Source organism: Cervus canadensis, chromosome 27 (assembly GCF_019320065.1).
Source record: "Cervus canadensis isolate Bull #8, Minnesota chromosome 27, ASM1932006v1, whole genome shotgun sequence".
Classification (NCBI taxonomy): Eukaryota; Metazoa; Chordata; class Mammalia; order Artiodactyla; family Cervidae; genus Cervus; species Cervus canadensis.
The window spans coordinates 39,012,819-39,038,763 of NC_057412.1; the positions used below are offsets into that span (position 1 = coordinate 39,012,819).

At 39.2% G+C, this 25,945-nt stretch overlaps 1 long non-coding RNA gene across 2 annotated transcripts in view; it reads left to right on the forward strand.

The window, feature by feature from the left end:
• The window catches only part of LOC122428840, a 36,712-nt gene extending 13,542 nt beyond the window's left edge, over positions 1-23,170 (forward strand). The window contains exons 1-4 of one of the 2 annotated variants that reach the window (XR_006265829.1): positions 14,786-14,917; positions 16,520-16,645; positions 17,717-17,960; positions 23,074-23,170. This is a non-coding gene — a long non-coding RNA (uncharacterized LOC122428840). Of the gene's footprint in view, positions 1-14,785; positions 14,918-16,519; positions 16,646-17,716; positions 17,961-23,073 lie in introns of those variants that run through there. The other variant, XR_006265830.1, reaches the window with a different exon arrangement.
• Positions 23,171-25,945: the final 2,775 nt, after the last annotated feature.

A 25,945-nucleotide genomic window follows, 5' to 3' on the forward strand; every position in this document is an offset into this window, starting at 1 on the left:
CAAATCTGATCAACAGTAGTTCTAAAAGGCATATAACAAACATACTTTTGGGGAAAATATTGAAAGCTTTTCTTGAATATTAAGAATAAGACAAATGCCTGCTTTCCCCCATTTTTATTCGGCACTGTATTAAAGGTTCTAGCCACAGAATAATGAAAAATAAATAAATAAACCTAAGTTATAAGGGCAGGAAAAGAACTAAAATTGTTATTAGTCACAGGTCAGATGGTTGCATAAGTAAAATTCCAAAAGGAAGTACAGCTAGATTTCAGAATTAATACGTGTATTAGCAAGGCTACAGGAAAAGTCAATGTACAAGACTGTATTATAGTTTTCAAAAATCAATTGTAACGTTAGCCAAAAGAACCCCAAAATATTTAAAATACTCCATTTAAAATAAAATTAAACACATGAATAAATCTACCAAAAGATATGCAAGGCCTCTACACAGAAAACTATTAGCATTATTAGGAAAAATGCTTGCTGTTCAGTCGCTCAGTCATGTCCAACTCTTTGTGATCCCATGGGCTGAAGCATGCCAGGCTTCCCTATCCTTCACCATCTCCAGGAGTTTCCTCAAACTCATGTCCATCGAGTCAATGATGCCATCCAACCATTTCATCCTCGGTCATATACCACAGATGTTTTAAATACCCATATTATAAAGTGGTCAAGTTCCTGAGTTAATCTATGGAGCAGGTGCAATACTGATCAAAATCCCAATGAATTTTTGTTATTGCCTTTTCTGAAATTGACAAGTGGTTTTGTAATTTATGTTGAAATGTAGAGAGGTAAGGAAAGACAAACTACTATTAAAGAACATCATGGGAAGGACTTCCCTGGTCATCCAGGGGCTAAGGCGTCACACTTCCAATGCAGGCGGCCCAAGTTTGGTCCTTTGCCCGGAACTAGATGCCACATCCGCAGCTAAGTTCACATATGCCGCAACTGAAAAAAAGAACCTGCCACAAAGAAGATCTTGTGTGCCACAACTGAGACCCAGTGCAGCCAAATAAATTAATTTTTAAAAAATCATGGGAAATTTTGCTCTGAGAATTAGTTAACAGAACTACTTAAAATATTAAAATCTTAAATATTAAAATTTTAAATATTAATAAATTTAAATAAATAATTTAAATATTAAAAATATTAAAATCTTAGAGATGTTAAAGGAGTACAATTTGTTGTTGTTCAGTTGCTAAGTCATATATGACTCTTAGTCGCAACCCCATGGCCCATAGCATGCCAGGCTCCCTTGTCCTTCACTGTCTCCTGGAGTTTGCTCAAACTCACGCCCATTGACTTGGTGATGCTACTCAACCATCTTGTCCTCTGTTGCCCACTTCTCCTGCTGCCCTCAATCTTTCCCAGCATCAGGGTCTGTCCCAATGAATACAAAGGAGTACAATATTGGCTGTACAATAACTGGAGTACAATAACTGGACCAAAAGACCACTAAAACAGAAAAGAACATGTGGAAACAGGCCATGAATAGATGGATACGCAATTATGACAAAAGTGGAGCCACAGAGAAGTGGGTAAAAGACAGTCTTTTCAATAAATAGTGTTGGATCAATGTGTAAATTTTCTGTAGCTACCATAACAAATAACCACAAATGTAGTGGCTTAAAGCAACACATTTATTATCTTACCATTATCTAAGTCAGCAGCCCAACATAAACCTCATTAGAATAAAATAAACGATAGGCAGAAACATTCTTTTCTGGAGGCTCTAGGAGGGAATTAATTTCCTTGCCATGTCCAGATTCCTAAAACCACCCACATTCCCTATTCTACTTTGGCTTGTGGCACCTTTTCCTCAGTCTTCAAGATTAACAGTGTTGCATCTCTCTGGCTGTTCTTCCCTAATTAAATTTCCCTTTGACTGCAGCCTGGAAAGATTCTACTTTAGAGCTCTATTTGGTTAGGTTGGGCTCAGTCAGATAATACAGGATAAACTGGTCATCCCAGAGTCGTATCTGCAAGGTCCTCTTTGCAGCAGAAGGTAACATATTATGAGGCTCCAGGGATCAGGACCAGGACATCTTTGTGGGGTCCTCATTCTGCCTACCACAGTCAACTAGAAACTCTTTGTAAAAATATAAGAAAACTTCCTTTACCACTCACCAAATACAAAATCAATTCCAAATGGGCCATAACTCTACATGTGAGAGTTTGAAAAATTAAACTTTTGGAAGAAAATATAGAAAAATGTCTTCATGATATTGCGGTAGTGAAGGATTTCATGACCAGAACACACACACACACACACAAAAATACCTAAGATTGAGAAATTGATCTAGATTAAAGTTAAGAGTTTTTCATCAAAATCTAAAAATAATGAAAATGCAAGCCACAGAGTGGGAAAAGGTACAGGCAACACACATGATCAGTGAAGGCCTGTGTCAAAGTTTGGGTTCCCCTGAAAGCAGAACCTGAGAAAAAGGCTTGATACAGGAGCTTCCAGGGATCGGTCGTGTGTTAGGCTTCACAATAAAACAAGTTAACACCAATAAAAACAAAAGTCTTCAATGTAATAGCTAACATTTATTCAATGCTTTCTATGTGCTAAACTCTGTTCTAAGCATTTTATGCGAATCAACTCAGTTAACACCTCAGACATGCCCAGAAGTAGATGCCTTTATGGGCTTCCCTGGTGGCTTAGACGGTAAAGAATCTGCTTGCAATGCAGGAGACCCAAGTTCAATCCCTGGGTCGGGAAGATCCCCTGGAGAAGGGCATGGCAACCCACTCCAGTATTCTTGCCTGGAAAATCCCACGGACAGAGGAGCCTGGCAGGCTACAGTCCATGGGGTCGCAAAAGAGTCAGACTTGACTGAAGCGATTTAGCAAGCAAGCAAGATGCCTTTGTAATCCCTGGGGAAGGAAACTGAATCACAGTATAGTTAATGTAGTTAACTGTGTAGTAGGCACGGTTTGTGATGGCAGGGACTGTTGTCTGTTTTATTGACTGCTACATTCCCACTGCCTGGAAAAGTGCCTCTTCATTGAATAAAGTGGCAAAATAAGATTCACACCCACTCTGCCTTTGACAAATCTTGCATTCTTAACCATAACACAGAACAGCTCATAATGTTATTCACTTAAAATCTCCTATTCAGATCCAGGGTATAACAATGAAGATAATAAAAGCACAGAAAAATTAAAATTATTTTTTAATTAAAAAAATAAGTTTTTATTAAAAAAAATAAAGATACATTTAAAAATGTTATCCATTCATCTAAATTTCTTAGAAGAAAAGGGGATGGGAGAAACCAAAGGCCAAAAGAATGTTTTCAAATACTTTTCTTCCCCACAGGTTTGTTTAGGATCATATTCCCGTCTTTGCAAGCCAGCATTTTAGCCCTTGCCAATGAACTAACCAGATCATGGAAAGCCACCTCATAACCCTTTTCCCAAGACCCTCTCTCAACTGAAAGACATGTTCGTGTTGACTGTTGGTTCAGCAGTTGTGTTTCTAGCCACTGAATCAAATTAAACTGAAATCAAAACCAAACACATGTTCCTCTAAGAAACAGCCAAAACTTTCACGCTAAATACCAAACATTCTCCCCCCAGCAGTTCAAGAGTTCTAGCACACAACTTTAAGATGTTGACCAAGAATTGTCCAGACTACAGATCATTGCTTGGAAATTTTTCGTTGCTGCTGGTGGTAATGATGTGTGTGTGTGTATGTTTAAAACCAGTGTAGAAAAGTTCATGCAACAATGTGCTCCCATTTTAAGAAAAAATGATTGCAGTATAATTTTGTACAATAAAGTCTCTTCTGAGAGATCACAATTTTTTTTTCTGTTGGATGATGTTTTTGGTGGTCAAGGGAAATTGTTGAAAAGTAGTATTCATTTTTTTTAATGAAATGGGCATTTAAATGAACCATAAGTCAACATTGGTCAAATGAAGCTATGGAAGTGACTGTTAAAAGGACTTTATTTATTTTTTTATTTTATATTGGTGTAGATCAACAATGTCGTGTTAGTTTCAAGTATATAGTAAATTGATTAACTTATATATATATATATTCTTTTTCAAATTCTTTTCCCATTCACATTGTTACAAAATATTGAGTAGAGTTCCCTGTGCTATACAGTAGGTCCTTGTTGGTTAACCATTTTAAATATAGCAGTGTGTACATGTCCATCCCAAACTCCCAAGGTTTTGATGCTTGTGATAATGTCTCCAAAGAAACTATACAGTCTAAAATAATAATATATTACTACTCTTTGTACATTTTACTTTCTATGAACTATATGTGCATATCCGTTTTCATATCAAATCATAATGACTGCTTATTATTATTTCCTTGAGCCTATTAAAATAAATCATTTATATTTTCCCTAGAAGTTCATATATAGTGTTTTTTTATTCAGTCATAAAACTTTTTTTTTAAAAACTAAGATCATGGCATCCAGTCTTATCACTTCATGGCAAATAAAAAGGGGAAAACTAGAAGCGGTGACATATTTTATTTTCTTGAACTCAAAATTCACTGCAGTGACTGCAGCCATGTAATTAAAAGACACTTGTTCCTTGGAAGGAAAGCTATGACAAACCTAGGCAGCATGTTAAAAAGCAGAGACATCACTTTGCTAACAAAGGTCTATCTAGTCAAAGTAATGGATTTTCACTGTCATATACAGATGTGAGAGCTGGATCATAAGGGTGAGCACCACAGAATTAATGCTTTGGAATTGTGGTACTGGAGAAGACTCTTGAGAGTCCCTTGGATTGAAAGGAGAGCAAACCAATGAATCCTAAAGAAAATCAACCCTGAACATTCATTGAAAGGACTGATGCTGAAGCTGAAGCTCCAATACTTTGGCCATCTGATGGGAAGCGCCAACTCACTGGAAAAGACCCTGATGCTGGGAAAGATCAAAGGCAACAGGAGAAAGAAGTGGCAGAGGACGAAATGGCTAGATAGTGTAACTGACTCAATGGACGTGAATTTGAGCAAACGCTGGAAGACAGCGAAGGACAGGGAAGCCTGGTGTGCTACAGTCCATGGGGTTGCAAAGAGTCAGACATGACTGAGGGACTGAACAGCAACAATGAACAATAAAACTCTATTCATTAAAATTATTGACTTAAGAAATATAGATTAAAAAGAAGACAAAATAATGCCTTGTAACATGTCACTAGAGCCTTGTGCTAAGGTGTTCCCAAACCAATAAATGGCTACTCTGATTTTCAGATGGCTGCTAGTGTAACTACATGTACTATCATCTGGTACATATTTCTACATCTTTTCCACCAAGATATAAATGTCTTTAGTTGTATTCTGGCATTTCTCTCCAATATTCTTTAAACATTACCAAAATACTTCCTATAATCACTTACAGAAGTCATTATTCCAACCAAAGAATGAAGTTCATCTAGACCTGGATGTGTTCTACCTAGATTTAAATAATCTAGGTACCTTTATTCCCTACTACTCTATCTGGACTTCCTTCAGGCTTCTTGGGTGGATCAGACAGTAAAAAAAAAAATCTGCCTGCAATGCAGGAGACTTAGGTTTGATCCCTTGGTTGGGAAGATCCCCCGGAGAAAGGAATGGCAATTGACTTCAGTATTCTTGCCTGGAGAATCCCATGGACAGAGGAGTCTGGTGGGCTATAGCCCACGGGGTCACAAAGAGTCGGACACAACTCAGTGACTAACACACACACACTACTTCCTACTTCCCTACTACTAATATTTCTCTATTAATATTTGAGATTTGGTTTATCTACATATTTCTCTTTTATATACCACTTCAGTTATTCTGCTTTCTCTCTGTCTTTGCCTAACTTCAATTTTTGTCCCATTAGTGTGTCTCTTTCTCTCTACTTTGTTCTTTTTTTTAATTTAATTTTATTTATTTTTGGCTATTCTGGGTCTTCATTGCTGTGCGCAGACTTTCTCTAGTTTCGGCAGGCGGGGGCTACTCTCTAGTTGCGGGGCTTGGACTTCTCCTTGCGGGGGCTTCTCTCGTTTCAGAGCGCGGGCTCCAGATGCACAGGCTTCAGTAGTTGTGATGCACGGGCTTAGCTGTCCAGAGGCATGTGGAATCTTCCTGCACCAGGGGTCAAAGCCTTGTCCCCTGAACTGGCAGGCAGATTCTTAACCACTGGACCACCAGGGAATTTCTCTACTTTGTTCTTTTGGGCCAAAAACATCTCCATCTCCTAACCCTGCCATGTACTTCTTGCCTCAAATCTTTGTTGCTGTTAGCTTTAAACATATGAATAGATAAGAAAGTTTATATTGCCTGATATTTCTTTTACATTTTCATTCCCCCCCCCCCCATATATTTGTCTTCCATGTGTCTGTTTTTGCCCTCCCAATATTTGACCATTTACTTATTTACTCTTAGTGGAGGAATATCTATTGACGACCTGCAACATCCAGGTCTATGCTAGATGATGGTAACACAAAGTCATGACCCAGCAAGCACCTTCAAAGAGCTCATGAACTAGTAGAGAATTCATACAGATAAGGAGGAAGTTACAAAGATGTGGAAAGAATGACTACGACCAAGGAGCACGGAGGTGGGGATACCAAACCCAGACTGTGAAAGTCAGATAAGATAGTCTGGCAGATAAGATAGTCTGGCAGATAAGATAGCCATTCTAAGGCCAGAAGAAGAGGCTGCAGGACTTGTGTGCAGGCACATGGATTTCTGGAGATGTCATCTCTTTTTTTGTCATCAGAACCACTTCTGACATCTTAACTTTTAAGGTTTCCTCTTGAGCTATCTTGATAAATGACTTCTCAGTCTTTCATTAATAAAAATGTTTAAGGACCCACTCAGTACCAGGACCACAATAAGTGTGGTCTTTTCTTTTTAAGGCTCATTGTTTAATATTTATTTTTATTTACTTATTTTCTCTTAGCTGTAGCACGTGGGTTCTTCGATCTACATTGAGTCACAGAATCTTTTTTAGTTGTGGCTTGTGGGATCTATTTCCCTGACCAGGGATCAAACCTTCATTGGAAGCATGAAGTCTTAGCTACTAGACCACCAGGGAAGTCCCTAAGACTCATTTTAAACATGCAAGGAATTCCCTGCTTTCACCCTCCCCCATAATTTGGGGGAACTTAACCTGCTTTTCCAAAATGCAAAGTACTCATTTGACTCTTGCTACTGTTTCTTCCTTGACAACAAATGACTTTAAATTTTTAGGTTCCTTTTTACTTTGAAATTGCTCAGTGTAATTTATTGAGTGCTTGCTATGGACAAGACACCATACTATGAGCTCTGAGAGATATACAAAGATGACTAAGCTTCCTCATGAAGCTTATAAACTAATAAGGGAAATGTGCACAAAGAACAGGATATAGAGGATAATAGATGCTCTACTAAAGATATTTTATGTTTAAAGATAAGAATTTCTTAGTTTTAATTAAATTCAGAAGAGCACTGCTTGTTTTTTCCTGAATCATTAGAGAGTTGATAAGATTAGGGCAGAAAGTCTAGATTAGGTCAAAACATTTTTGAGAGGCATTGTGTAATTTTTTTAAAACTATTTTTGTTTTCAATACATCCCAGAGGAAAGGGTGCCTGTACCAGTCTGATTGTATCCAATAATTCAGAAGTCAGTTCATTAGATTAACAAAATTTAATAGTGGTATTATGGATCAAATTAGATTTTAAAATAGGTATTGAAATTTCAGTGTTACCCCTGGGCTTTCACATTCTACATTATGTATTTCTGTAATTTTGGAATACTTTTTAGTAATGATAATGCATTACTTTTTTAATTAGGAAAAAATACATTTGTAAATACATATATGGAGCTTCAATTAGGAAAATGAATGTGAGTGCTAAGTCGCTTCAGTCATGTCTGACTCTTTGCAACTCTATGGACTGTAGCCCACAAGGCTCCTCTGTCCATGGAATTTTCCAGGCAAGAAATCCTGGAATGGGTTGCCCTTTCCTACTCCAGGGGATCTTCCTGACCCAGATTGAACATTCACCTCTTATGTCTCCTGCATTGGCAGGTGGGTTCTTCACCACCAGCGCCACCTGGGAAGCCCAATTAGGAAAATACATTGTGCTAATTCTCCAGAAAGGTATGTGTTAGCTTCCCTTTTCAAAATGAAATATATATATAATTATAAAAGTTGAAAAACTACAGAAAAAAGAAAATAATTACCTATAAAGCTACTACACTAACTCAGTTGTTTTTTAAGATGTGTTTTTTCCTCTTGTTTTTTCTACACATTGATGAGGTTGTTTTTAAGTGATTAGATAGCAACAGTTCATTTTAAAATTTTAATTTGTCTTATTGAAGTATGGCTGACTTACAATGTTGTGTTAGTTTCTGGTGTAGAGCAGATAATTCAGTTATACATGCATGTAATAGTTTGCATTTGTTTATCCCAAACTCCCAGTGCATTCTTCCCCAGCCCCCCTCCTTTTTGGCAATCACGAATCTGTTCTCTGTGTCCTGTGAGTCTGCTTCTGCTTATGGATAAGTTCGTTTGTGTCATAGTTTATTTATTTATATTTTATATTGAAGTATAGTTGATTAACAATGTTGTTAGTTTCAAGTATACAGCAAAGTGATTCAGGTTTATATATATATATATATATATATATGAAAGTGAAAATTACTCAGTCATATCTGATTCTTTGTGGCCCCATGGACTATACAGTCCATGGAATTCTCCAGGCCAGAATACTGGAGTGGGTAGCCTTTCCCTTCTCCAGGGATCTTCCTAAACCAGGGATCGAACCTAGTTCTCCTGCATTGCAGGCAGATTCTTTACCAGCTGAGGCACCAGGGAAGCCCAAGAATATTGGAGTGGGTAGTCTATCCCTTCTCCAGGGGACCTTCCCGATCCAGGAATCAAACTGGGGTCTCCTGCATTGCAGGCGGATTCTTTACCAGCTATACATGTGTTTATTCTTTTTTCAAATTCTTTTCCCATTTATGTTATTATAGAGTATTGAGTAGAGTTCCCTGTGCTATACAATGAGTCCTTGCTGGTTGTATATTTTAAATATAGTAGTGTAAAAAAAAAATAAAATAAAAAAATAAATATAGTAGCGTGTCACACCAATGTTTGTTGCAGTGCTTTTTACAACAGTCAATACATGTAAGCAACCTAAATGTTCATCAATAGAAGAATGGATAAATATGATGTGGTATATATATATATAATGGAATATTACTCAGCCATTAAAAAGAATGAAATAATGCTATTTGCAGCAACATGAATGGACTTAGAAATTATCATACTAAGTGAAGTAAGTCAGAGAAAGACAAACATCATATGATACCACTTTTATGCAGAATCTAAGCAAAATAATAAAAATGAAATTGTATTTACAAAACAGAAATAGGCTCACAGACTTAGAAAACAAATGTATGGTTACCAGAGGGAGAATGAGGTGTGGTGAGGGATAAATTGGGAGTTTGGGATTGAGAGAGCAATATTTCTTAATAATATTTAACCCACAGGAATAGGAACATTTTCTTCACATGTACACAGTTCTGTGTTTTTAGCCCAGATGGAAAGGTAGAATCATGGAATATATACATGAAAATATCTTATAGATTATCCTGAAATATTCAAACTCTAATTATCATCTCCCGCTAGGTAAAACCATTATCTTCCAGATTTACTACTTTGTAGATGGAGTCATATTAACAGCAATAATCCAGATTTTATTGACACTTGTCATGAACAGAGGTTCATGACATTGTACAGGAGGCAGGGATCAGAAAAAGAAATGAAAAAAAGCAAAATGGCTGTCTGAGGAGGCCTTACAAATAGCTGTGAAAAGAAGAGAAGTGAAAAGCAAAGGAGAAAGGAAAGATATACCCACTTGAATGCAGAGTTCCAAAGCATAGCAAGGAGACATAAGAAAGCCTTCCTCAGTGATCAGTGCAAAGAAATAGAGGAAAACAATAGAATGGGAAAGACTAGAGATCTCTGCAAGAAAATTAGAGATACCAATGGAACATTTCATGCAAAGATGGGTGCAATAAAGGACAGAAATGATATGGACCTAACAGTAGCAGAAGATATTAAGAAGAGGTGGCAAGAATACACAGAACTGTATAAAAAAGATCTTCATGCTCCAGATAACCAGGATGGTGTGATCACTCACCTAGAGCCAGACATCCTGGAATGTGAAGTGGGACTTAAGAAGCATCACTATGAACAAAGCTAGTGGAGGTGATGAAATTCCGTTGAGCTATTTCAAATCCTAAAAGATGATGCTGTGGAAGTGCTACATTCAATACGCCAGCAAATTTGGAAAACTCAGCAGTGGCCACAGGACTGGAAAAGGTCAGTTTTCATTCCAGTCTCAAAGAATGGCAATGCCAGAGAAAGCTCAAACTACCATACAATTGCACTCATCTCACACGCTAACAAAGTAATGATCAAAATTCTCCAAGCCAGGCTTCAACAGTACGTGAACTATGAACTTCCAGATGTTCAAGCTGGATTTAGAAAAGGCAGAGGAACCAGAGATCAAATTGCCAACATGCGTTGGATCATTGAAAAAGTAAGAGAGTTCCAGAAAAACGTCTACTTCTGCTTTATTGACTATGTCAAACCCTTGGCTGTGTGGATCACAACAAATTGTGGAAAATTCTTAAAGAGATGGGAATACCAGACCACCTGACCTGCCTACTGAGAAATCTGTATGCAGGTCAAGAAGCAACAGTTAGAACTGGACATGGAACAACAGACCGGTTCCAAACAGGGAAAGGAGTACGTCAAGGCTGTATATTGTCACCCTGCTTATTTAACTTATATGCGGAGAACATCATGAGAAACGCTGGGCCGGATGAAGCACAAGCTGGAATCAAGATTGCTGGGAGAAATATCAATAACCTCAGATATGCAGATGACACCACCCTTATGGCAGAAAGCGAAGAACTACAGAGCCTCTTGATGAAAGTGAAAGAGGAGAGTGAAAAAGTTGGCTTAAAGCTCAACATCATGGCATCTGGTCCCATCACTTCATGGCAAATAGATGGGGAAACAGTGGGAACAGTGAGAGACTTTATTTTGGGGGGCTCCAAAATCACTGCAGATGGTGACTGCAGCCATGAAATTAAAAGATGCTTGCTCCTTGGAAGAAAAGCTATGACCAACCTAGACAACATATTAAAAAGTAGAGACATCACTTTGCCAACAAAGTTCTATCTAGTCAAAGCTATGGTTTTTCTAGTAGTCATGTATGGATGTGAGAGTTGGACTATAAAGAAAGCTGAGTGCTGAAGAATTGATGCTTTTGAACTATGATGTTGGAGAAGACTCTTGAGAGTCCCTTGGACTGCAAAGAGATTCAACCAGTCCATCCTAAAGGAAATCAGTCCTGAATATTCATTGGAAGGACTGATGCTGAAGCTTCAACTCCAATACTTGGCCACTTGATTTGAAGAACTGACGCTTTTGAAAAGACCCTGATGCTGGGAAAGATTGAAGGGAGGAGAAGGGGACAACAGATGATGAGATGGTTGGATGGCATCACCGACTCAATGGACATGAGTTTGAGTAAGCTCCAGGAGTTGGTGATGGACAGGGAGGCCTGACATGCTGCAGTCTATGGGGTCTCAAAGATTTGGACACGACTGTGTGACTGAACTGAACTGAACTGTCCTCACTTCTCACATAGGACCCTAATCTCCTGAAAAGGTCCCCCAAATTTTTCTGGGACTTCAGATAATGTTTCACTTGTGCTATAAGTAAAACCCATTACCTGTCTAGTCACCTGTTTTCTTTCCTCATCTCAGCTCTAACCATCATGGGCTAGATGTTGCTGAGTTTCCTGGCGACACTGCCTTCCCCAGGATGCTGCCACAGACATCCTGGAAATGCCAAAACAGTGCTGCAGTGTATGCAGAAGCATAGACTGCACTTCCCTGGTGGTTGAGAATCTGCCTTCCAATGCAGGGGACATGGGTTCAGTCCCAGGTCAGGAAACTAAGATCCCACATGCTGCAGGGTGACTAAGCCCTGAGTGTCACAATGAAGATCCCCAGTGCCTCAATTCAGACCTATTTATGTTTATGTATGACAGAAACCAAACCAGTATTATAAAGCAATCATCAGTCAATTAAAAATAAAATTTTAAAATAATATAAATAAATTTTGTTAAACATAGGAAGCACAGAATGTCCCCTTCTCCTCTCCTATTGGAGGTTCCCCAGCATGTCCAATGTCTTGGAATACTTTCTACTCAAAATGTGGCCCATGGACCAGCATCATTGGGCAGAATTGTTAGAAATGCAGACTCTCAGGCGCTGTGTATCAGAATCTGCCTTTTAAGAAGAGTCCCAGGTGATTCATATACAAGTGATGGTCTGAGGAACACCTACTCAAGACACATTCCGAGGCTACAACAAGAATTCATTTGGGACAAGGGCAGTGTTGGGTCAGAAAACGAAAGTAGCAAATAATAGGCCCTTTTATAATGATTTCTTCTCTTTGAAGACCTTGTCTTATTACTGGGCCAAACATAGGCTAGGTGGCCCCTTCTCTTAGGATGCACTCTCCCTCAGGAGCCCCTTGCTCCTCACTGCCTCACCGAGAGAGACTTTTGGTGACCTGTCACTTCTATTTCATTGCAACAAGACGTGACTTAGGCTCAAACTAAGAATCTTCCACACTATGGGACATCTTATACATGTAAAATAATTTTTTTTTGTAACAAATATTGATTCAGCACCTATTATTTCCTAGTGGAGAAAGAACCAAAAGGTTCCCACATGGAAGAGTCACTGTAGCTTGGAGAAACCAGCCTTATATCTTGACCCTACAGTCTGTCTGTGCCCTTCCTCCAAGTGAAACACCCTCTTCCAGTTCTATTTCTCTACATTCTTACCCATGCTCCAAGGCCAATTTCAGATGCCAGTTTATCAATGTAATCGGCTGTAATCCCCTCCTATAAATATGCCTTTAACAATCCAGAAGCTTGTGTGTGTTCAGTCATGTCTGACTCTTTGCAACCCCATGGATTGTAGCTCACAAGGTTCTATGTCTGTGGAATTTTCCAGGCAAGAATGCTGGAATGGGTTGCCATTTCCTCCTCCAGGGGATCTTCCCGACCTAGGGATCGAACCCACATCTCTTGCATCTCCTGAGTTGGCAAGCGGATTCTTTACCACTTGAGCCATCTGTGAAACTCTGACAAGTCAGAACTCCCATCATACCCTGGCTTAAAATTGTGTATGTTGAAGTCTTGTGAGAAGGGAATATGTCCCTTATAGGTAAAAAGTGTATTTTAGTCAGTTTTCTTAGATTCTCCATAGGACCTAGCATGATGCCTTTTTTTGAAAAAAAAAGGAAACAGTTAAAGGTAATGAGTCTATTCTGTTAATGCTTCCCCATTCAGGAAGTGTTTAAATCAGCCTTCTCAAATCATAGTCAGAGAACATGAGGGCAAATACAAAACACTGGCTGGGATAGTTAGGAGGATTTAGCTTTTCCCACCTTTTTCTCTATCAGATTGGTTGTTTCATGCAAAACAATGTCCTCATTGGTAGGTTAGTAGCTGTTAATCTCAGCTGAATAGCATATCATCTTGTTTACAGCTGAATAGAAGTGGGCTGGCTACACACATATATATATTTAAGCCTGTTAGTATTTAAGAAGTCTCTTACCTTGGCGGGTAGCACTTTTTATGCCTGGTTTTTCCTAAAGCTGAGATGGCAACCCAGGCAAAGGGCCTTCTTTCTGAAGAATGTAGGGATGCTCTCAATAAAGTAGCATCTTACAAGCTTCATGTCAGTGATGCTTATTTATCTATGGTTAGTATGTGTCCTGGAGTTACTGTCAGGGAGGTTTCAGATCTGGTCCAGATAATGTATCTTACAAAGCCTTCCTCATTTTTGTTGTGGCCATGTTTGTTGTTTGATACTAGAGGGAACAACAATTTAGTGGCTGGGATTTTGCTGCTCTGAGGCCCAGTGATTTAGAGCTATGATTGCAAACTGTGGGTGAATAGTTGGGAGAATAATTCTTTTCCAGAGTATTCCCAAAACTTGCGCAGGCATCAGACACTGTTATAAATAATTTTTTCACCCATCTGCTAGTTTAGAGCAAGTGTTGATATGGTAGGGTTAATGAAATAGTTTGACTTTTGTAGAGTTCAGTGGTTTTAAACATTTTCTTAAGTTTATTGACTTATTGGCTGCACTGGGTCTTCGTGGCTGTGTGTATGTTTTCTTTAGTTATGGTGAGTGGGAACTACTCTAGTTGCGGTGCTTGGGCTTCTCATTGCGGGGGCTTCTCTTATTGCAGAGCACAGGCTCTAGGGCACTTGGGCTAGTAGTTGTGGCACACAGGCTTAGTTGCCCCACCGTATGTGGGATCTTCCTGGACCAGGAATCAAACCGGTTTCCTTTGCCTTGGTGGACAGATTCTTAACCACTGGACCATCAGAGAAGTCCCAAGATTGACTTTTGAATGTCACTTACTTTACGCTGGACTTCTGCCAGTTGTCAACATAAACACTGGTTATGGTGCTAGCATATAGCGTTCATAAACCTGACCCTTAAAGAGGTCTAATGGCCAAATGCTAGGCACCAGCATGTTAAAACCTGGGTCGCTTCTCTTTGAGGTAGCTTGGGTTTCAGAAGGCAGTTGGGGCCTTCTGGAAGTCAAAGAGCAGACTGAGAACCATGGAATGAACAAAGAAGGCCTCTTTTGGACAGCCATAGAGATAAAGTGAGTTTGTGTGAGATTCCTGCCCTAAACACCAACTCCTCTCACCTGCAGTCTCTCCCCATTCTTATCCCTGCTCCAGGCCTGTTATTACATTGAAGATTCAGAAGCGCCTACTTTTCATTCATTCTTCCAAGACCAAGCTGATGTGAAGAGGGAGCATGCAAAGCAGTTCATAAAATATCTAAGAAAATATAAATGCAAAATCTGCCTTCCGGTGATTAAGGTGACGATGTAGCTTTGTTATGATGATCTCTATAGGGCCCTTGCTGGGTCTAGAAAACTAAGTTATTAGTTGTTTTCTGACTTGTTCCATTACTCATGTTCCTACATAGGATTATAGCAGCTGACTGAGGGTAAGCATGTATCTTGTCTGTAACCTCTTCATATCATTTTGAGTAAATTTCAGTCACTAAATCTTAGTTTTTCTTTTCTGAAAGAGGGATACAAAGTGTGACCTCTGGACCAGCAGCACCAGCATCACCTGGGACCTTATTAGAAATGCAAATTCATGGGACCCACTCTAAGAAACTGAGTCACCCTCTCTAAGGGTGGGGCCCAAGGAGCTAAAGAGTTTAACAAGCTCTCCAGATGATTCTAATCCTCTGTATAGTTTGAGAAGATCTGCTGTTCTCTTCTAGAGTGGTTTGTATCTTATGTTAGCTCTTTAATTCAGACACACACTCAGGCATTTAATACAGCTGCCTCTTCAATTACTAAAATAAACTTTTTTTCCCACTGGAACAGACTCTACATTTGTAGAGTTGTACATTCTAATTGCTGCTGCTGCCTCAGCTGCATCGACTCTGTGCGACCCTATGGACTGCAGCCTGCCAGGCTCCTCCGTCCATGGGACTCTCTAGGCAAGAGTGAAAGAGTGGGTTGCCATGCTCTCCTCCAGGGGATCTTCCCAATCCAGGGATTGAACCTGGGTCTCCTGCAATGCAGGCAGAGTCTTTAATGCTGAGCCACAAGGGAGGCCCTATTGCTACATACTTGTCTCTTATTTCCTCTTTCTTAGGAATAATTACTATTACCAACTTAAACATGATGAATAGGGACTCACCCAAATGATAGAGAATAGGTATTTATGTTCTAAAAGGGCTTCCCCCCATGGCTCAGATGGTAAAGAATCTGCCTGCAATGTAGGAGACCTGGGTTTGATTCCTGGGGCGGGAAGATTCCCCTGGAGGAGGGACTGGCAACCCACTCCAGTACTCTTGCCTGGAGAATCCAGAGGAGACAGGAGCCTGGTGGGCTACAGTCCATGGGGTCTCAAAGAGTCGGACACAACTGAGCGACTAACACAGCCATATATATTTATGTTCTAAAACCAGGAAACAGAAAAAAGCAACAATCTAAAGTTGATTTACTCCTAATGTTTTTGATATACTCTAAAGAAGCAATCTAAACCTTAGTTGAAGCTATTACATTTGGAAATATCCCTCCTTATCTGAGGGGTTCTTTTTAACTCCAGGTCTCTAAAGACAACTAAATGTCTGGTGGTAATTGAACTGAACTACTCTCCAAAGCTAAAGAAATTCCAAAGCTAATGGAAGAGTGCACATAACTGCTAGTGGTATCCATGCTTTGCAGAACATTAAAGTCACCTGGAGAGCTTTTCAAAGCCCTGCTCCTCGGTACCAATTAAGTCAGAACGTCTGCAGCTGACAGCCAGACACCAGTATTTAAGGGGCTCCACTGATTCCATCATGCCACAAAGCATGGAAACTACTGGTCTCTGCAAACCTTTAAATCTGCCCAGGAAGTAGGGTGTAACTAAGCTGCACCTCAACTAGGAGAGTGACTCCCTCTTTCTCTCCAACAGAGGCCTGATATAGATAACTGGGGAACTGGTAAACAAGCTATACTGTCTGCTCTGGAGTTGGAGAATGTGTTAAACACGCTCCTGCAAGACCTGAAGGCCTCAGCTTCTAGGAATAGAGAAACCAATGTAAGTAGCAAACAGCTCCTTTCACTTCTAGATGATGGCTTGCTTCTAGGAAATGAACCCAAGGCAATGGATCATCTAATGTGCTTATTTCCTCTAAAGGGAGTATATGAACTTATTTCTTAGAGTAATTGGGAGGTGGGAGGAGCAGGGGCCCTGGTAAGGAGAAAGGCAACTCGATACAAGATGAAGACTTTTCAGGAATAATCTGCACTCTGAATATTTAAATAAACCCATCTTGAGAGTCGCTATCCTAGACTACCCCTACAAAAGTGAATGTCAATGGTGACCTATTCTGTAGACTTCTCTGAAGTGTTCTTTGGTTAATGGTGAACACTCTATTGCAGTGATAAAATTTCTCACCAAAGTTCTTAGTTTCTCTGGAAGTTGAAGAAAATGATCTAGTAGGAAAGCTATCAAACTTGCTGCATATTGGACTCACTGTAGAGCCCTGAAAACTATCAAATGCCTGAGCCTTACACCAGAACCCTAAAATTTCAGTGCTTGGGAATGAGGTCTGGGAGCTTACTTGACACTTAACCTATGATTCAAATAGGGTGAAAAACCATTACAGGAGTAGCTTATTAAATTAATCTGTGCTTTTGATGAGATGCCTTAACACTCATACTCATTGAAAGTGGATGTTTGGTGGGAGGGGGGTTCCGGATGGAGGGGGACACATGTATACCTGTGGCAAATTCATGTTGATGTATGGCAAAAACCATCACAATATTGCAAAGTAATTATCCTCCAACTAAATAATTTTAAGAAAAGATAACATTGAAACCAACTATACTCTAATAAATAAATCTTTAAAAAGTGGATGTTTGTATTCATCTGGAGGTCTTGAATGTCAGAGATTGATGCCTTTGAACTTCATTATGCATGTAAATCATCTAGTCCCTTCTTAAAACAGATTTTGATTTAGTAGGCGTGGAAGAGATTTGAGATTCTGTATTTCTGACAAACTCCTAGAGCTGCTGGTCCATGAACTATAATTTGGGTAGGAGATTAGATTGTCTCCTGCTACAGACAAGGTCCTTAATGAATTTTTTCTTGTTTTTATTTCTGTAGCTCTTACGCTTCATGAAAAAGTACCTGGATGAACAGACCAGGAACATAAGCTATCTGGAATACCAGCTTAACTATCAGAAGGAGTTGGAAACGTCAGCCCAGAGTGAAGGACAGCCTGAAAATGTCGCCGGACCATCTGGAGCATCAGGTCAAAAGACAGAATCTGCCGGCAACTCTCCGAGTCCTCCTGCCCAGAAGATCCCAAAGCCAGCTCCTTAAGAATCCTGATCTCCATTTGACAGAAGTATGCTTTTCTTTTCATCTCGGATCCTAATCCTCCTTGTTGTACATGCAAATAAATGCGTTTTGCATTATGATTATGTGTGGAGAGATCGCTATTGGAGCATAAGAACGGTTAGGTTCATAAATGGGAGTTTGAAAGCTTCCTGAGGTACCGTGGATGCATTAGACTTAAAAAAAAAAAAAAAATTCCCTCAACACCCAGATGTAGTCAGGTTCTAGCAAATTCAGTTAGTCCAAGTGGATACAGATGAAATTAAGTAGCGAAACCTAATGTCTTGCTAATTCTCCTCCCCGCAACTTAATATATTGTTGCTGCTGCTAAGTCGCCTCAGTCGTGTCCAACTCTGTGCGACCCTGTGGACAGCTGCCCACCAGGCTCCTCTGTCCACAGGATTCTCTAGGCAAGAACACTGGAGTGGGTTGCCATTTCTTTCTCCACTTAAATTATATTAAATTTACAAAATAGTAGGGTTTTCTAATAAATGCAAAGCTAAACTTAAACAAGAGCTCTTGGTCTAGAAAAGAGGACTTCACTTGAAAGATATACAGTGAATAGGTAGCTACAACCCACATGCCCTTCCAGTGCTGGAGGCAGGCGTAGAGAACGGGGACACAGGTAACTAAGAGACGATAGACAAGTGTCAGGATGGCCCTACCAGCTCCACTGTGGGCTAGCCAGCAGCTACTGGGGGAGTTGCTTTCAGGAGCAAAGAATGAGCATGCTATCTTGGATCACACCCAAGGGCCTCAGGTGGCTAGTACCACCTAGGTAAAGGAGGGGTCTATAACGGGCACCTAAACTCTGGGATCTAATGTCTGATGATCTGAGGTGGAGTTGATATAACAATAATAGAAATAAAGTGTGCAATAAATGTACTTGAGTCATCCTGAAACCATCCCCAACTCCTGGTTGGTAGAAAAATATCTTCCTTGAAACCGGTCACTGGTGCCAGAAGATTGGAGACCACTGCTCTATAGGATTGTGTCCTGACTTGAAAACTAACTCAATGGCTTTGAATAAGTTTTTATTTGCCTTACTCATTGATGCAGTTTAATCATCTGTAAAGTGGGATTACTATTACTTAGTTCATAAAGTTAATAAAAGGATTGTGCTGTGCTGTGCTTATTTGGTTAGTCATGTCCAAATAAAAGGATTAAAGGATTATATAAAGTATCTAAAAACAGTACCTGCTCAGATAATGTATTGTTATTTGTACAATAAATAGTGCCACTGCTTAAACACGTGGAAAGCCAGTACATATCAGAAGTACTGACGCTAAGAAAACAAATCACTGAAATTAAGCCAGAATCTTAAAATGTTTAATCTTAGAATTATCTTGTTTGAAACAAGGATAAGTGATCATGAGAAAGAACCAACTATATATCTTGGAAAAACTGAAGTTAACAAATGGGCTGAATATTCAAATAAACACAGCTAACCAAACAAGTGATCTGGAAGTAAGCTAAGAAGTTCTCTGGCAAAAGAATAAAGAAATGGTCTTTAAAAGTTAAAACATGGAGTTGCAATAAAAGATCTAATTAGAGTTTCGAGAGGAAGGAAATCAAGAGATCTATTATAGTGAAATTTTAAAGCATCAAGGATGAAAAAGTTTGCCATTAAGTCATCATTCAAGGAAACTGATGTATTAATAACAGCTTTTTCACCAATATTAGAAGCAGAAATAAGAAAAACATCTTCCAAACACTGGAGGGGGAAATTAATAGACCTAGGATAGAATAGACCAATGCAGGTATACACTAAACTTATCAGAAGCTTTTAACCCAAAGACCTTTACTGTGAACAATATCACTGCTTCAACAGTAAAATGTAAGGGCATGGGCTTCTATGGGCAGATTCAAAGTAAACTGGCTGATATTAATATAAGTGTGCTATGCTGGAGCAATCCTAATGGGAAAGGGTATGCCCCCAGGGAATAGTCAACCACATTGTGGATTTTTCCTACCTTTCCTACAAGTCACACATCTTGAAAATCATGGCCATGGCAAGCTTGTCACCACTGGAGAAATACTAGTGTACAAAGCCTTCTTGAATAAAGTTATCACTTCTACAATTACTAATTTATATTAATTTTATACTTATTAGTGAATGATAGAAATTCACAGTAAATGGAGAATAAGACAAGACCACCTTATCCTCAGCACTACTTGTGTTCTGAACGTTCTCAAACAGCGTTTCTCAACCTCAGTACTATTTTTTTTTTAATTGATGATATTCCCCATTCTATATATTACATCCCTGGGACTAATTTTTTTATAATTTTATTTTTATATATTTATTTTTGGCTGTGCTGGGTCCTCACTGCTGAGCGGGCTTTTCTCTAGTTGTGGCGAGTGGGGGGCTCCTCTCTGGTTGTGGTGCACAGGCTTCTCACTGTGGGTTGGCGCTTCCTCTTGTCGTGGAACACAGGCTCTAAGGCATACGGGCTTCAGTAGTTGCAGCACATGGACCTAGTTTTTTCGAGTGCCAGGCTCTAGAGCTCAGGATCAATAGTTATGGCACAAGGGCTTAGTTGCTCCATGGCATGTGGGATCCTCCTAGAAAAGGGATTGAACCCATGTCTCCTGCATTGGCAGGCAGATTCTTTACCACTGAGCCACCAAAGAAGCCCTCAACCTCAGTAATATTAATATTTTGAGGCTAATGACCCATTGTTATCAGGAGTATTCCTTCACATTGTAAGGTGTCCAGGAGCATCCCTGACCTCTGACTACTAGATAGAGCCTTCTCCAATTGTAACAAAAATGTCATTCTCTTTTGTGGCTAAGCAATATTCTATTGTATACACATACTACATCTTCTTTATCCATTCATCTGCTGATGGATTCTTAGGTTGCTTCCATACTTTGGCAATTGTAACTAATGCTGCTGTGAATGTTGGGGCACATGTATCTTTGGGAATTAGTGTTTTTGTTCTTTTCAAAATTTACCTAGGAATGAAGTTGCTGGGCCATGTGGTATTTCTGTTTTTAGTTTTTGGGGAAGCCTCCATACTGCTTTCCACAGTGGCTGCACCAATTTACATTCCCACCAACACTTTAGGAGAGTTCCCTTTTCTACACATCCTCACCAACATTTATTTCTGCTCTTTTTTAAAAATGTGACTTTGGATTGTTCTTTTTATACTTATTTATTTATTTATGTTCCACTTCATGGCATGTAGGATCTTAGTTCCCCCACCAAAGATGGAAGCTGAGGCCCCTGAACTGGAAGTATGGAATATTAACCAACAGACTGCCAAGGAAGTCTTCTATTTGTGTTCTTTTTGATGATAACCTTTCTGACCACTGTGAGGTGACATTCACATTGTGGTTTTGATTTGCGTTTCTTTGATGATTAGTGATGTTGAGCATCTTTTTATGTGCCTTTTGACCATCTACATTTCCTCTTTGAAAAATATGTATTCAGTTCTTCTGTCCATCTTTTAAATGGCTTGTTTTTTTGATGTTGAGTTGTATGAGCTATTTATATATGTTGAATATTAACCCCTTATTAGTCATGTCATTTGCAAATATTTTCTCCCATTCAGTAGACTCTCTTTTTGTTTTGTTGATGGTTCCCTTTGCTGTGCAAAAGCTTTTAAGTTTAATTAGGTCCCATTTGTTTATTTGTTCTTTTGTTTCCTTTGCTTTGGGAGAGGGATCCAAAAAAAATATTGCTACGATTTCTGTCACAGAGTGTTCTGCCTATGTATTCCTCAAGGAGCTTTATAGTATCTGCTCTTACATTTTGGTCTTTAATCCATTTTGAGTTATTTTTTGCATATGGTGTTAGAGAATAATTTCATTTCATTCTTTTATATGTGTCTATCTAGTTTTCCTAGCACCATTTATTGAAGAGACTATCTTTTCTCCATTGTATATTCTTGCCCCCTTTGTCATAGATTAATTAATCATAAATACATGGGTTTATTTCTGGGCTTTCTTTCCTATTCCATTGATTAATGTATCTGTTTTTGTGCCAGTGCCATACTATTTTGATTACTGTGGCTTTGTGGTATAGTCTGAAGGCAGGGAGTATGATTCTCCCAGCTCTGTTCTTCTTTTTCTAGATTGTTTTGACCATTTGGGGTCTTTTATGTTTCCATACAAAATTTAAAGTTATTATAGTCTTATGAAAAATGCCATTAGTTCTATTTTCTTGAATCTGCCACCTCTGTGTGACTCCTCATCCAAACGTATTCTACTTCTAACTCCAACTCTCTCGTTGCACTAACCCTCTTTGATCACAGAAGTTCTCACTGATAATGGGGCCTCATCCTTTTGGGAGTGAATATTTACTCTTGATTTCTGACACCTACCACTTTTGCAAATCCTGTTCTCAGAAACACCTGCAGCACTGTTGTGGCTTTCTGAACTAAAGCCTATGACTTCACATGCTCCAAACAGTTATCATCTAGGATACTTAAAGGAAGAGAATGAGGAGAAAAAAATCCAGTAATAATAGAGTATGTGTCATAAAGCACACACGCTAAAATGTTTACTTCCTAAAAGTGAGGAATATTTCTTAAGTCCAAAAATCATATCATTTGTCTGCTAATGAGGTTTCAGTAATAGGGCTATGCTAACAGAAGGTCCTTTTGGAAACTTTAGGTACATAAATGCAAAATGGCAAGCCCTCATAAAGAATCATGAAGGCAACCTAGATTGGAGGAAGCCAGTTAATTTTGTGACTACAGAAAATAGAGATACTGCTTTAGAAAAAAGTATCAAAATCACTTAGCCTAGATGACCATCCAGGTCATTTCTCACCTACAGGAAATTCTTAAAAATGAATGATTTAGAAATCCCCATCTCAAATAACAATGATCAATACAAAAGAAGAAAGGGCTTAGTGGGGAACTGATATGTAGATGCTATTAGAGAAAAAGGAAGGGAAATAAACCATAGCTGATTAACATATGAGGACTACTTTGATATGGAATAGTTGAAAACTGTGATCAAACATTTTAATTTTAGCTATTCTAGTGGGTATACAGTACATCCTATTGTAGTTTTCATTTGCATTTCCCTGATGACTATGAAAAGCAAATGTTTAAAACTGTTACAAAATAATATTGGAGAATAACTTAACCTTCTGCCCTGGTTCTTTGAAGGAGCAGAACTGAGTCTGATTAAGAGGAATATTACAAATGCAGTCTACTAGAATGGAAGCATACAGACACTGAAGGCTCTCTAGGATCCTGCCTGTTAGCATTAGAGGTATGAATACTGGGTCACTGCATGGAGGTTTGCTGATGCTCACAGATACTATTATTACCAATATTGTTATGCCTATTTTTTATTTTTTGTTTATTCATTTATTTTTGGCTGTGATGGGTCTTTGTTGCTGTGTGTGGGCCCTCTCTAGCTGTGCACAGGCTTCTCATTGCATCTCATTGCATCTGAAGTGGCATCACTTGTCATGGAGCTAGGGTTCTAAGGCGTGCAGGCTTCAGTAGGTGCAGAAAGTGGGCTCAGTAGTTGTGGCTCTCAGGCGCTAGAGCATGCGAACTCAGTATTTGTAGCACAGGGGCTTAGTTGCCCTGTGGTATGTGGGATCTTCCTGGAACTGGGGTTGAAACTGTGTCTCCTGCACTGACAGGCAGATTCTTAACCACTGGACCACCAGGGAAGTCCTGTTTTGTTTACTTGAATCCTGAAAGATGAAAGAGCAATTATGCCTATGCAAATAATTTATCCACGCCTCTTTAATTCCTAGCAATATGATGTTACCAGTAGAAAAAAAAAATTTCTTCTTAAAAACAGTGCAGAGAAATCTCCTCAAACATTAGATGACAAAACTGCTAGATTTTGTATCTCTTCAAGTCATAATCAGTCAGCTCAATGAAACAAGTACCTATAGAGTACCTTCTATTTATCATGGACTTTGTTCGGATGCTGGGAATACAAAATTAAATGAGCTTTGCCATCAAGATGTGCACTATCTAATGAAGGATGCATAGTTATGTAAATAATTAGAATTCAATGTGGTAAATGCACCAATAAAGGCCTATGTGAGGCAGAGTAGTAAACAGAGAAAGAATGACCATTTGTGTCAATGTAAGGGGAGCACAGGGCTTCCCAGGTGGCTCAATGGTAAGGAATCTGCCTGCCAAGCAGGAGACTCAGGTTTGATCCCTGGGTCAGGAAAGTCTCCTGGAGAAGGAAATAGCAACCCACTTAGGTATTCGTGCTTTGGAGATCCCATGGACAGAGGAGCCTGGCAGGCTATAGTTCATGGGGTCACAAGAGTCGGACATGACTTAGTGACTAAACAGCAGCGGCCACACCAAGGAGGATGCAGCATAAAAAAAGCATCTGATGTGCACATGAGCAGATGACTCAGGGTTCAGTGGGATGGGAAAGCAGAATAGAAACTTCAGGCTTAGCCAGTGGCATAAGTTCAGATGCTGAGGTGTTTTACAGCATGTTAACATCCCTTAATTTCAGTTCTTCAGAGGGTGGGATCGAAATAAGCTGTTTAGACAAAGTTTATGACTTGATAAACTTGGTCAGTTTATGACTTGATCAGATTTGCAGTTTAGAACAATAACCATGGTAGAACAGTAGCTGATGGTGTTTTTATTCTGACATTGCTGTCTGTATTATGTGATAAAACAAATAACTATTTACATTGGTGTTTTTGAGAACGGAGATTTTCTGTGTGAAATGAAAATGTAGGATCAAGGAGATGAAGTAAAAACCCTATAGATGTTTCATTGTAAATATCAGAATGAGCTCATGATATAGTTATCTTCTAAAGAAAATTCTTAACTGTCCACTGAAAAGACTTAGAAGCAAGTAGCAAGGGGCACCCGGCCAACTTCATTTTGGCCTCTGAATACCTTTTGTCAGTAAAAGGAACAAGGGCTCCTTTGAGAAATGGTTGTAGTTCTGAGTCAGGAAATATATTAAATAGTCCTGAAACATGTTGTCATATTAGAAATCAAAGCTGTCAAAAAGAAGTCAGAACAGAGCAAACTAGTGGTCACCAGTGAGGAGGGGAAATATAGACCAGGTGGGGAGTAGGAGGTACAAAGAATCTAGTGTAAGATGGGCTACAAGGATGTGTTGTTCAACACGGGGAATATAGCCAGTATTTGTCATAACTGTAAATGGAGTGTAATCTTTAAAAATTGTATTTAAAAAATTTTTAATTGTAAAAAAAATAAAGAACTCAGAGCAAACTTGAAGAGGCTTCCTTTGGGTAAGGTTAGCCACTATGAGAAAAAATAACTGCAGTGGACTACATGCCTGCTAAGTCACTTCAGTAATGTCCGACTTTTTGCAACCCAACCCTATGGAATGTAGCCTGCCAGGCTCCTCTGTCCATGGGAATTCTCCAGGCAAGAATACTGGAGTGGGTTACCATGTCTTCCTCCAGGGGATCTTCTCAACCCACAGATCAAACCCATGTGTCTTGTATCTCCTGTATTGGCAAGTGGATTCCTTACCACTAGCGCCACCTGGGAAGCGGTGGACTAAGACATACCATATGCTTGAATTTATGAATAAAATATTAAATAATAATAAATTATTAATAATTGTTACTATTTAATGATTATAATAAATGATACTAAAAAATAGTAGTCACCATTGGAGGATAGTAGAGACCTAACTGAAAAATGTATATTGTCACCCTGCTTATTTAACTTATATGCAGAATACATCATGAGAAACGCTGGGCTGGAAGAAGCACAAGCTGGAATCAAGATTGCCGGGAGAAATATCAATACCCTCAGATATGCAGATGACACCACCCTTATGGCAGAAAGTGAAGAAGAATTAAAGAGCCTCTTGATGAAAGTGAAAGAGGATAGTGGAAAAGTTGGCTTAAAGCTCAACATTCAGCAAACTAAGATCATGGCATCCAGTTCCATCACTTCATGGCAAATAGATGGGGAAATAGTGGAAACAGTGACAGACTTTATTTTGGGGGGCTCCAAAATCACTGCAGATGGTGATTACAGCCATGAAATTAAAAGA